Source organism: Saccostrea echinata, unplaced genomic scaffold (genome assembly GCF_033153115.1).
Source record: "Saccostrea echinata isolate AGI-Se365-2 ecotype Australia unplaced genomic scaffold, CSIRO_AGI_Sech_v1 ptg000012l, whole genome shotgun sequence".
Lineage (NCBI taxonomy): Eukaryota > Metazoa > Mollusca > Bivalvia > Ostreida > Ostreidae > Saccostrea > Saccostrea echinata.
Genome location: NW_026889761.1, coordinates 14,862,742 through 14,876,135, shown reverse-complemented (window position 1 = coordinate 14,876,135; position 13,394 = coordinate 14,862,742). Strand labels below are relative to the sequence as shown.

Here is a 13,394-nt window from a genome sequence, read left to right as displayed (position 1 = left end):
CGAATGCCAAACGAAAGCGCCCTCGTTCTTTACTTCCAATATAACTCGGTCAGGCAAAATCAAAGGTATGGAACATTTGATTGAATAAATGATAAAAAAAATTAAACTTGAAGCCTATGGCAAGGACATTTAACAGTTTAAGTACCGTACAGTGAAGACTGTCTCTAGGTTTCTACTTTTTAGGAAAGGGAATGCAGGGATTTATCAGTACCTTCTCAGGGGCCGAAATTCGGCCCCATTCCCAATTGAAAATGAGTTCAATTTTTCCCAATTTGGCAGTATTTTTTCCCAATTGGTGAACAATGCTTTTATATTTAATTATCTTGGATAAACACCAAGTAAAATTGTCAGATTGCCTGTAATTTTCTTATGTTTAACTAAATTAGCAAAGGTACAGTCATAAAACATGTTTAAAAAACTCCTAAAACATCGCCGACTTTTAATCCGAATTTCCTCTGTTTTTCTGAAAATGGTGATATTGCGTAATAATATAGATTTATTAAGTTATTTCCACATACTCAATTGATCTATGAGTGAATGTTAAGAACTGTAGGCATTATTTCAGATAGAAAACATATTTTCAATGCATTTTTACATATTAAAAGGGGACTTTGAGAAAATGTATACTTAATTAGTATAATATTTTGCAGGAGGTTTATAATCTCCAGAAAGAGATTCTAATGACCTAAATTGGAATTTCATACACACATGTACTACTAATATTTGTATAGATACTTTATACTTATTGGAGTCAAGTTTAGTTATGTTAGTCTATTATTTATAAGTTATCTTGTTTGATGAAGTTGGATCAGATTTAATTGTCTGTTTAGTTGCCCAACTTAGAGTTCATGCTGAAATGTTAAATGAATTACACCTGAATACATGATGTAAGCAAGATTTTTTATTTTTCCCAATTTCATCAAATTGCCGATAAATTTTTCCCAATTCTCAAAAAATGGAGTTTCCCAAAATAGGCTGATAAATCCCTGGAATGGTGGGAGGGGTCTTGACAGCTATCCCTTGAGCCAGGGAATTTAAAATAAATTGGTACAATTTTTATGGGTTCTTTAAGTTATCCTTTCCATTTAGAATCCATGATTAAAATCTAGAAGTGTTGATTTAAACAAATGAATAATCAATTTTATTTAGTTCGTGAATGTTATTTTCGAAAACTACATAGACAGACAATAAATTACACAAGATGACCATTATAACTTATTAAATTGATGCAGTGTTTTCCTTAACATGGGGGAGGGTGTGCAGATCGGTAGCTGTATGTTAAATAACTACGAAAAGAGAAGAAACAAAATGGAAAGAGAAATAAAAAAAAAACAACAGATGTATACTTTTTCGTCCCCTATCGATTAAAACGAAGGCACTGTAGGTTTCATCCAAGTCTGTTCGTCTGTCTAGCTGTCCCTTTGTCTGTCTGTTAGTCTGTCTCACTGAGTTTTCTGCACTGTTTCCTTACACGCTGGCAGATATTAAGGTGATTGTCTATTTTACGAAGTTACACGTACATGTAGATGAGGTTTAGATTTTTTCCACTTGGATGACTTTTGACGGGATTATGACCTTGTTGAGTTCTAAGATTTTATGTTACATCTTCCGGTAGAGGACTAGTATTGCTCAAGGCAATTCTCAGAAGAATATTTGTTTTATTAGAACTAAATGCATCACTATCAATTTCAAGGGCCGTTTGAAATCACTAAAAATACAGTCAATCTTCGAAAGTAAAATAGAAGTGTGGTGTTTGTGTGTGAGAGATATGGAGTATTACTTCGTTGTGGCAAAGAGGTGGTGGGGAAGTGGGAGGGGGGGGGCAAGGTCCTTATTAAATAATATTTTGCGATAAGAGGATTTAGGAGCTGCATACCCCTCCTAGACCTCCCATCCCACTGTTGTTCCAACGTCAATGCATGTTCACAATGTTTTTGACACATTTATTGGACAATCTGATATGACTTATTATTTTTTTTGAAATGGCAGGCTCATATTGGTTTAACATTTACACCAATAACTAACTAAGATCTGTATTCAGTACAATCAACATTAATTAAATATTGCATATTAGAATAAATCTATTCATTTAACTTAAAAGCGAAACTTGGAGTAAATATCACATCAAGATAAGTCAAAATGCATGTTCTATATAGTGAAATTCAAATGTTAACATATTTTATTTGTGAAGAAGTTTATAACTCGAAATTTTTAATCGATAGGAAAAAAATGTTTAATTACTAGTATCTGTACATGTACATGTATTACCTATAAAGTGTGATACAGAAATTGTGGTATAACATACGTGTACATGTACACGTATGTATCGAAAGTTAAAAATTTACGTATTAAATCGTTCAAAATTTTCAAACAAAAAACATTTTTTTGTTACATTTTCACCACATTTCTGTGAGTTTTTTTTATGTACCCTAACAATTTAGAGCGAGGAGATTCAGGATGTAAGAAATATGTTGTTCACTATTGTTTAAAAGCGTAAAAAAACCCACGAAGACTTTGAAAATAATTAAACAAGAAGGAAAAATATTATACGTTTCATCAGTAGCGCTTAAATTAATATCAGAGAGAGAGAGAGAGAGAGATTTCCTCTACTAATTGATTGGATTCAGTTACGATGAAAGTAACATTCACTCATTCGTGCGTGGGAGAAACTCCACGACGCTGGTGATCTAATCATACAATCTTACAATTTACACAAACTATCGGTCATGTATCGTCGTCTGTGCGCATTGGGTGGTCAGTGAATTCAAAGTGACCATAACCGCGCAGAATGTAGTAAAGTGGGTTTTTTTTAACGAACTAGACCATGTTGAACAAATTTACTTTTCATTGACAAAACCGAAATTCTCTGTTTCACAAGTTACCGGAACGATGCAGATTGATGCACATTGACATGCCACGCATTAAATACGTGCAAAAATGAAAACTTTACTGGGTCAAAATGTCAATCTTCATTGGCTGCTTAAAAAGTCTGCCAATTTGAACCTGCATATCGGCTAATTTATATTTTGGATGCTGCTATTTGTCGTTTTTGCAATTTATTGTCATTGCCCTATAAACTCTTTTTCCGAATATACGACTTTTGATGCACTAGATCTTTTCAACATAAATAAGCTATAAAAATCGAGGAAAGAAGTAAATTAAAAGGCATATTACATTGTATTTAATAATTTAATTCTTTGGAACATATCTTTGTAAGTTTTTTTTTTTTTTTCTTTTTGAATGTTTTGAAAAAGAGGAAACGAATTAAAAATCAGTATCGAAATTATATATATTTAAGGAGTTACCCATTTTATATGGTACATGTATAAAGTGGTTTGGGGCAGTTTACGCTTTAAAAACCGCGAAGCGGTTCATAAAAAAAGCGTAAACTGTTCCAACCCAGTTTATACCGTATAAGTTGGGTACCTATTGAATTCATTCCTCATAATTTAATTTTCATTCATTTGGTGTAAGAAAAAAAGATGATTGTCCTTAAAAAATGACTTCACTTTGAACAAAATTTGAATGTAACGTCAGGAGGATCGATACGTTTTTGACGCAAGTCATTGTGACGTAGGTAACCCATTTTAGACGATATAAAGTAAATTTTTTATCCAATCAAATACAGCGTTACAACCATTACAACCACAATATATATATATATATATATATATATATATATATATATATATATATATATATATATATATATATATATATATATATATATATATATATATATATATATATAATGATCTATTTTGCTTTTTTCTGTTGAATGCAGTTTCACCTCAAGCTAGGGTAACGCTTGAAATTTTAAGAAAAAAAATAAATATTTAAGATTCACAGTTTGATTTTTAAGTTTCTAGGAGGTGTAATTAAAGAAAAGCACAATAGTGAAAAATCTCATTTATAAACACACAAGTACATTACTTTTTTTTAAAATGTTATGCTCCGTCTAAGCGAGGAATGTGTTGCGCCCATCGATTAATTAACAAACTGGTCATTTAGACGAAATTAACAGCTTGTATTATATAATTATATCGTCGGAGTGGAAATAAAATGAATGCAGACTTTTCCAGTGCTGACGCCAGCTTCAAGCTAGGAGCATTAAAACCACCTGTAAGAATAATTTCTGTGAGACCATATCCTATCGCTGTCATTGGGTCTTTTTCACCAACAGGAGAGTTCACTGGTTGCTGATGTGCGGACAAATTAGAACCAAATGCGTGTTACCTAACTCAAAGAAATTTCTTTACACACTCCAAAGTATCTGTACATTATTGTGTATTCACTAATAATATATTTTTTGGAGTGTTTTATGTTATATTTTACTTTTTATAAAGTTATTATGTTACATTTTAAAACCATTTAAAACCAACATTTCAGAATGAGAAACACAAAAGCATGTATCCTCTTCGTAATCAAGATAAGTCGATCTCTGATGCATGTACTAAAGCTTTGGCGGATTCTATTATTTTGCTTGATGAATGGAAATTTATCACAATAAGTGTGTTTTCTTTTGCTGTACGATTATAAAAACATATAGTTAGATCACCAATATCACAAATTAAATGATTTTTTGTACGCCATTCCAGAACATCCTAAATGTGATCATTATTAGCTCTTCAAATGCAAAGACTCAAGGAGTTAATGCAATGACCTGGCGTGCTTGCGTAAGCCCCCTGCTTTGTAATAATCATTATAAAGCTTATGTTAACAAATCCTGATCAATAAACTACGGATTGTGTGTTTATGATATCATTAGACTTGGAATTGAATATCTCATTTAAAACCATTTAAGATGTGATTTAAAAGACATAAGAAATACATTTCATTCTTATTATTCTTACAGACAGCCTAGCTTAATAAGCTATTTATCCAAGTCAACCCAGTTTACTTTACATTAATTAGCGAGAGATCCACATCAGTTTATAGCAGTTCCAACTTCTTGCTCTTCGCAATACATATGACTATTTTTTGTGATAATGAATACTTGAAACTTACAAGTTCATTTACTACACTGACACCAAAAATCAGTGGATGGAACATGAGGAATCGTATTCTAGAAAAAGAAATGCTCATGATATTACCTCTTAAAATACTTTTAAATTAATTCTGATACATGTTTTTTTTATTGTTCAGAAAATAGACTGATTTTGTTTAGGGATCAGTTAATATAACGATAGGGGTGTTGAAGCAGGGAATATCTTTTTGAATGCGAAAGCGTATTATATATTTTTGAAGATGGATTGGAAAAAAGTTAAAATTCAATATTCAAACACCACACTTAACGCAATGTATAATATAGTATAAGGTGGATAAATTTTTTTCCCCCTAAATCGGAGAAGAGGTCCTGAATTTATCCATACGACATAAATGACTTCGTGGCGCAGTGATATGATTGCTGGAATGTAAAAATGGTGATTGCAAGTTCGAGCCCCACATTTTTTTCTATTTATGTGTTTTGATTTTTTTTTCTTTGTGCATCTTTTCTATGCTTTTCTTTATTATGTTTTATAAATGATTACATACATGTATGTCTTGAATTGAAAAAGTACATTTATCTATAAATAGAAACAGGTGATTTCCTTTCAAAATGCTTGAGTCGGCCGTGTCGTCGGTAAGGCAGCTATGGCTCTTTTAGCTATTTTGTTCAAGTTTATTTGCTTCTACCCCCTCCCCGTCTGAGACGCAAAAAGGTTTTATCTAAGTAGTAAATCCGCCGAAATATTGCCCACTCGCGTTAAAAAATAAACAATCAATCTAAGCGGTAAATGTATAAACCGCCTTTATTGTTCAAATTTCTATAATAAGACCTCAAATATTGTGTTACGCGAAAAATGCACCGTGAAATAAACAGGACTCGCATCTAACTTTTAGCAACTTTGATCCAATCTGATTTCCTGTTTATATTATAAGAGTGGTATGAAAATGTCTTACAGCTGCTATGTCGCTTGTTTTCTTCATGTTTATCTTTCACACTAAGTTACTGTAACAGTTGACCGGAAAGTTTGTTGAAGATTTTTTTTCTCCCAAAGTTATCTTAAATATCCAATTAATAGATAAGTAAAAAGATATACTAATATTTTTCAAATAAAAAATATCATTTGTAACATTTTTTATTCTTACATATACACCTTATAGAACATAATATAAATGTACAAAAGTTATAGAAAAAGAATTTTTTTTGAGAGAGAGTGAGAATGAGAGAGATATTGAGTGATTGTAAGAGTTAAGTTATTTACATGTTCCAACAAAAGTTTTTATACAGGAGAAAGAGGGATGAAACTAATAGCAATCTCTGTTGACCATCAGAGCCCGCACGTGTTACAACATCATAATTTGAATCGAATGAGAGTTGGAATTACGCATGTAACAGGAAGTAAGGCTGCGCATGGCATTGTTTATAGTAGACATGGAAGATAAAGTTTATATCTAAGCTTTTTGAATGGAATATACTAAAAACACTCAATGACAACTACCTGAATGATGGCAGAGTTACTGTATACATTGGATCATAATGCATGCAGATGAAAAGGACTCATTTAACATGTTTAAAAAGATGAAGGCATTTGGAAGAATCAAAGAAGAATTTATTGGTGTTATAATGGTAAGTCGCATTTATTTGGAAAGTTAGAAACGTAATATGAAAAATGTGTTTCTATCTTGTTGGATATTTTGTTGATAAAGAAGTGAAGAACATTTTAAAAAATATCAAGATAAATAAATGGAACAAGTGAAATTTTTGTAAACGAAATGGTTTTATATTTGATGAAGGTCCACATGTACTTTCCTTTTTTTATTTGTGTGCTCCCTCTACTAGTGTTGGTACACATTGTCATGTTAGTACGACGTGCGTCCTTTACTTTGCTCATTTGATTTTTTAAAATTATATATTTGAATACTTTTGAATCATAACAACACATTCTATATAATTTTTTGAATTAACGCATTGATACATGTGACAAAAACACTTATAAAATGATTAAAACAATCCTCATTTCCGATAGAAATGTCTGTATATTTTTATATTATTATTGTTATTTATTATTATTTTATATTTATTATAATATCAAGCACGAATATTTTCGGGTTCTAATGTGAGAAAAACGTTTTCTAAGATTAGCCCGCTCTTTTTAAGAACAACGCTTTTGAAATAGGATATACTAGTATTTATTTGTTTAACTGGGGCTATAGGGAATAAGAATGGCAACCTTTCAATTTCATGTATTGTGAAAAAACAAAGTACGATCACTTTAGATCATGAGTACTGAGAGTCAAAGTCTACTGTTGTTTAATCTGTAATTGCTAGAATTTAGGACAAAATTCTGGCAAGTGATTCTCATCAAATTATAAAATTTGGCTTCTATTCTATTGAAATAATTGAAGATTTATTGTAAATCAATTTGTTCACAGGTCCTCAGGAGTGAAAATTAAATAACCCAAATTTTAGAACATTAAAATCCAGAACTCAGGTTTTTAGAATCGGAGAACAAACCTGTTGCAGATAGGCCTATAAGATTTTTTCTTAATGTTCTCATATTAAAAAGAAACAAAATAAATCAAATAACAATATTGTGAAAAATGTGTTGTCAAGCAGAGTCATTTTGTCAAGATAATTTTTTACCCCTCTCCCCTACAACAAACACACACATGTACGATTTGAATGCGTTAATTTATGTATATACGTACAGTATTTGGTTACAAAATCTTCTGTCATCTTGAATTAAAAGCTATCGTATATTAGTATATTAATTATATAAGATTAAAAAATATAGGATACGCATTTAATACAATCAAAATCACGACACTGCATCATGGTAATATCAAATCATGACCCCTGCCGGTAATGTGGGGTCACAACAGTTGATCAAAGTTATGCAAAGGAATTTAAGGGATAAGTTTTAAAAAATCAACAATAAGAAAGCCATAATAAGTAAAATTTATTGAGAAGCATCCTCAGGTGATGTAGATACAAATGTGTTCAATGCATCTGCCTGGGGGTAGGGCAATGCAGTAGAGATTAAATGTCGGGACATTTTTTTTTATTTAAACTCTTCAATAATTAACCGATTTATCGATATGGCCTATCGGCCTCTATTTTAAATTCTGTTTACTTGTTTAAATTTAAGATTCTATAGAATATATATATATATATATATATATATATATATATATATATATATATATATATATATATATATATATATATATATATATATATATATATATATATATAAATATATAAATAGTGCAAGTTTTTGAGGGTAACAGTTGAAATTGACACCCCAAGGAAAACCATTGTCAACCGACGCGTAGGCGGAGGTTGACAATGGTTTTCCGAGGGGTGTCAATTTCAACTGTTACCCTCAAAAACGTGCACTATTTATTTTATTATACTGAATGTCTTATTGATTTCGGATGTCCTAAAAAAAATCGGAGATCGTCGTTAAGTTCACACTTAGAAAGCTTTCAAACCCCCGCTTCTATTTTTCTCAATAAGAAAGCTTCGGAAAAGATTTACCAACCTCTTTATTGTTTGTTTGCTACTCAAAAAGTCCTTTATCATCTAAAGTTTGCACTCGCAAGGATGTTTCGTCTGTCGTTTGTTGTTTTCAAGTAAGCTACATCGGACGCAAGCTTTTATTGACATCGTTTATTAGGCTTCTTTCAAACGCACAACCGACGTTTTGAGGATTCTACGGTGAACCGTACGCGCATGATTTGAACGCATGTGACATTTTCGTAATGTTACCTGTTGTCAAGTGTGTTGCTAACGCTGAGGGTAACATTAGGGATTTTTAAATGCGTCTAAACCAATCAGATTTTAGTATTTAACATGAAAGTATAAATATATATATATACCAGTATAGATATATATAAAACAGAAAATAAGAGTCATTTAAATTTTGTGCACCATTCATAGACTTTGTACATGTACGTCTATCACAGGGCATAAGATGGAGGTAAACAACCCAGCAGGACCGTAACCACCAAGATGTCTGAGGAGTAAAAACAGAAGTCACATAGATGTGTAAAGGATACGTTTATATAGAGACCACAGAAAAGTATTAAACAAGAAATCATCGGTATAATATTCTGATGACGCTTTTCAAGTAAATTGGATATATAAAGAATAGTGGTTCCTTTATTCAAGAAACATCAGGGAGAATTACTCAACAGTTCATAGTGGAAGGATTGCTAAAACGTGTAAGTGAAATTTCATATCAGATGTCAAATGATACAGATCAAGGCCCAACCACTAGGATTTTACCACAATGTTAAACTAGGAAACCCACCTTACAAACAGAATTTGGAACAGTCAGTAATTTGGACCTTGACTCTCGCAAAGCATGTCAAAGTTGTGAAAAGGGATACAAATATATTTCCATCAATCTTAGGAGTAAAAAATGCATAATATCAACTCTTGCATATTGTGATTGTGTTAGACTTGCATGTATCTTTTTAATTCTATTTGGAATTCTACATAATCTATAGAAGACTAATACATGATCTATTTTTTTTTTATTCTTAAAGTGTGTGCTGTGTTCATTATTTAAACGGTGATGATCCTCTCAGCTCATTGTTCCCTTTTACATATGCAGTATGAATTCCTAATGTTTTCTATATCTGTATATGAGAATACTAAGTTAATGTATTTTGATTGCTTCACCCAAAGATTTCATCAGGGGAGTGTATGAATTGAAATGTTTAGCTCAAGATGATTTTTGGGGCTCCTATGTCAAAGTATTAGAGCGTTTGCTCGAGAGTCAAGCAGTTAAGTGTTAATCCTTACGTCGTGGTTTCCCACCCACTGCAGGACATGCAGACTAGGTGCAGGCAAGGAAAAATTCTCCGATTACAAAGGGACGTTAAAGAAACAAAGAAAAGTTTTTTTTTTTTTTGTTTGAAAAAATGAGTTAAAAGAAGTGTTTCATTCAGCTGTGTATTGGGGTGCAGATAAAACAGTACATGGAGGGTTATTTTTATATATTGTTTATATACTACTGTGCCTTATTGGAGGAAGCACATTTGTTTTTGAAATTGTATACACTTTTTTGACATTGTATTTAATATCTATTTTGATCACATGTTGATAGTACCAATTATTGTTGAATTGCGAACCTATCAACATAAAGAGGGGGTAAGGTGTAAATTTTCGACTTTTCTGGTGATTCCACCAGCTTTCTGTCCTTGTGTATAGAAACGAACTTAGTCATTGTAAAGGAAAACTACGAATGCTTTTTGATTTTAATGCTTTTGGTGGATCCACCAAACTCCCCACTTTTAATTAATACACAGGCAATGTTGACAATATATCATTTAAGTATTCTTGAGTATTCCTATTTGCATTTTGGTGGATCCACCAAGTATTTGTAAGTGAAATCGAGAATGCCTTGTTATTTGATTTTTTTTACAGTTTGGTGAGTCCACCAAACTCCTCTCTGTATTTAAGGACAATTTAGTTGAACTTTGGGTTACATGTAGATTTTTGACTTTTCTGGTAGATCCACCAGCTTTTTGTCCTTGTGTACATAAATGTATTAAGGAAGTGTCACTAGGTAATTGTAAAGGGAAATTATGAATGCCTTTTGATTTTTAGCTTTTGGTGGATCCACCAAACTGCCCACTATAGATAATTACACGGATAATGTTGACAGTATATCATTCAAGTATTCTTGTGTATTCCTGTTTGTATTTTTGGTGGATCCACCAAGTATTTGTGAGTAAAATTGAGAATGACTTGTTAGTTGAATTTTTGCATTTTGGTGAGTCCACCAACTCTGTATTAGGGACAATTTTAGTTATACTTTCTCTTTTAGTTTTTGGTGGTTCCTCCACTCAGTTTCTCTCAGTGGGTTGTTTCAGTGTCTTAACACTGGTGGATTCACCAACGTCGTTTTTAAAGTATCGTCATTAGCAAAAGTAATTGGAATTTCACCAGATTGCTTTTATAAATTTGAGCTGAATTGTCTATTTGTATTTTTGGTAGAATCACCAAGTTTTCTTGAAGATATTTCAGTTGTTTTGTTGGTAAGTTCACCAATTCTTTTAATGAATTGTAGAATTATGTATGGTCAAATTCACTCTTGTTTTTTTTGGTGGAACCATCAAGATCAATCTTTATTTGAAGATATTTGGTAATTCAAATTGGTGGATTCACCAATCCTTTGACTGTGAATATGGAATACCGATACATTATTGATCTGTTTTAACATAAATATTGGTGACCACACCAATTCTTAACTTATTCAATAACGAAAATGAATAAAAAAAATTGTCGATTTCTGAAATTGCATTGTCTTCATTTTTCATTTTGAATTAAAAAAAGAGGACACGAATAGAAAATCCTCTTTCTTAATGGAAACAGTTAGTTGTGATTTATTTTTATGCATTTCGTATTTCACGTACGGAGGATAGATACTTTATACCATACCTTGCAGTCGCAGATCTTCTGGCATGCGCATTTGGATGTATTTTCTCCATATTGGTAAATTTTTACAGAGTGGTGTTTGTATGGGAATACGCGTGTAAATGTCTGTACTTTTTCACATGGTCCACATCGACTGTATCTGCAGCAATGTTACTTGTGATAGCCATAAATAGATACCTGAAGGTGTGTCGACCAAATTCGACCCAAATGACACCTTCAAAGAGAAAACTTGCTCTTACTTGCACCGTTTTGTTATCAATTATAATCACTCTACCTTTATTTTATTTCATGGGACCCATTGAAGGCTCGCTTGATATTCATAATGTTACGATTAACGTTACTACATGTGGAGTTAAAAAAGAACTGGTTGGAGTTTCTTCGAAACTGTATTTTTTCTCTGAACTCCTTCTTAGTTTGATTAATATGATTCTGACTGTAGCCCTGTATATTCCAATAGGCATCACCATTTACCAAAGATTTCACAGTATTCGAAATTCCAAACGTGTTAAAAAATTATTAGGAATAACAAACTCTGAGATGTCAGACATTGGGCCTTCTGATGACACCAGTGAGACTAGGAAGTTTACAAACACTGGCTACAAAGATGCCCTTCAAAATGTTCTCGACACATCTGTATGCGAACGAAAGAACTCCCACAGAAGGCGCATACGTCATAACTTTACCTCCATGTTTGTTACCATTGTTCTTGTCTACGTGTTGTCCTACCTTCCTACTTTTATCTTAATAATTCTACCAAGTAAAAACCCGTTTGCGTTTTGGTTCTATCGTGATGACGTTTCACTGAATATTTTAGTTATTTTGAAGAGGTCATTTATAATTAATCACATCGTTAATCCTCTTGTATATGGTTATTTTGATTTGCATTTCCGGAGCCTCTTTCTACAGGCTATTTCATGTCGGAAAAGCAATTAGCTTTATTGATTATATCATAATTCATAATAAATCTAAAAATAAATCTTTGAAATACATATTTTGTTTCATAATTTTTTCTACGGCAAATTACAGAATTAACTATTTTAGATATGTTGTTTAAAACCTTTTATGGAAATAATCCATATTAACCCTTTAATCTAAAAATGTTTTCCGAAATTTCTTTGAAGAGGATAACATTAATTCAGTTCACAGACTTAAATGAATTCCTTTTCTATAGATGATGGCCAAGATAGTGTCTCGTTTACTCTAAGACCAGGATATTTCTGTAATCATTCCAATACCGATGGTCTCTATCAGAATAACTCTTATGTTTTTTTTTAACTTCTCATTTTCAATGTTTTTTTTTCTTCTTACTAACGATGTTACATAAACTAATTATTAGCCTAGACAATACATGTATGTACACCATGTCATTATATTAAACTAGCTTGTAAAAACGTAAAGTTCATTTACTTCAGAGAAAGGAAGAAAGAGAATACCATATAAATAAGGGAAACAAATATACACCAATAATTTCACATTTGAAACATTCCATATAAAGTTATTAGTATTATTTCTTTCACCCCTTTGCAGGTTACAACTAAGGATAGGCGTTAAAAGTATGCTGACGAGATAAGATTCAGATGACAACAATAGACACAGTCATCGTCTGTGTCAAGGGGTCAATTGATTCGTCAGATCTTGTACAGTAAAATGAGACAGATAGGACTTTATAAACAAAACAGTTACCGGGTACAATAATGCCTCCTCTAAATGTTCTTGGCATTTTAATCACTACAATGCTGCTCAAATATTGGTATCCATTTTATAGTTCGACTAACTTACTTTAAAACAAAAAAACATCGACAAAACATTAACTTGAATAAAATGCAACAAACTGTTTTCTTCCTATATGTGTACATTTTCAAAATAATCCTTCAATCATGTAGATAAAAATAATTCCTCTTTTGACCCGAGGCCCATGGCCAACGTTCTTCTGAGCACTTTGACGAAAGAAAAGCAG

At 31.9% G+C, this 13,394-nt stretch overlaps 1 pseudogene; it reads left to right on the top strand.

Moving 5' to 3' along the window:
• The window catches only part of LOC133185054 (uncharacterized), a 53,182-nt pseudogene extending 42,258 nt beyond the window's left edge, over nt 1-10,924 (top strand).
• Nucleotides 10,925-13,394: the final 2,470 nt, after the last annotated feature.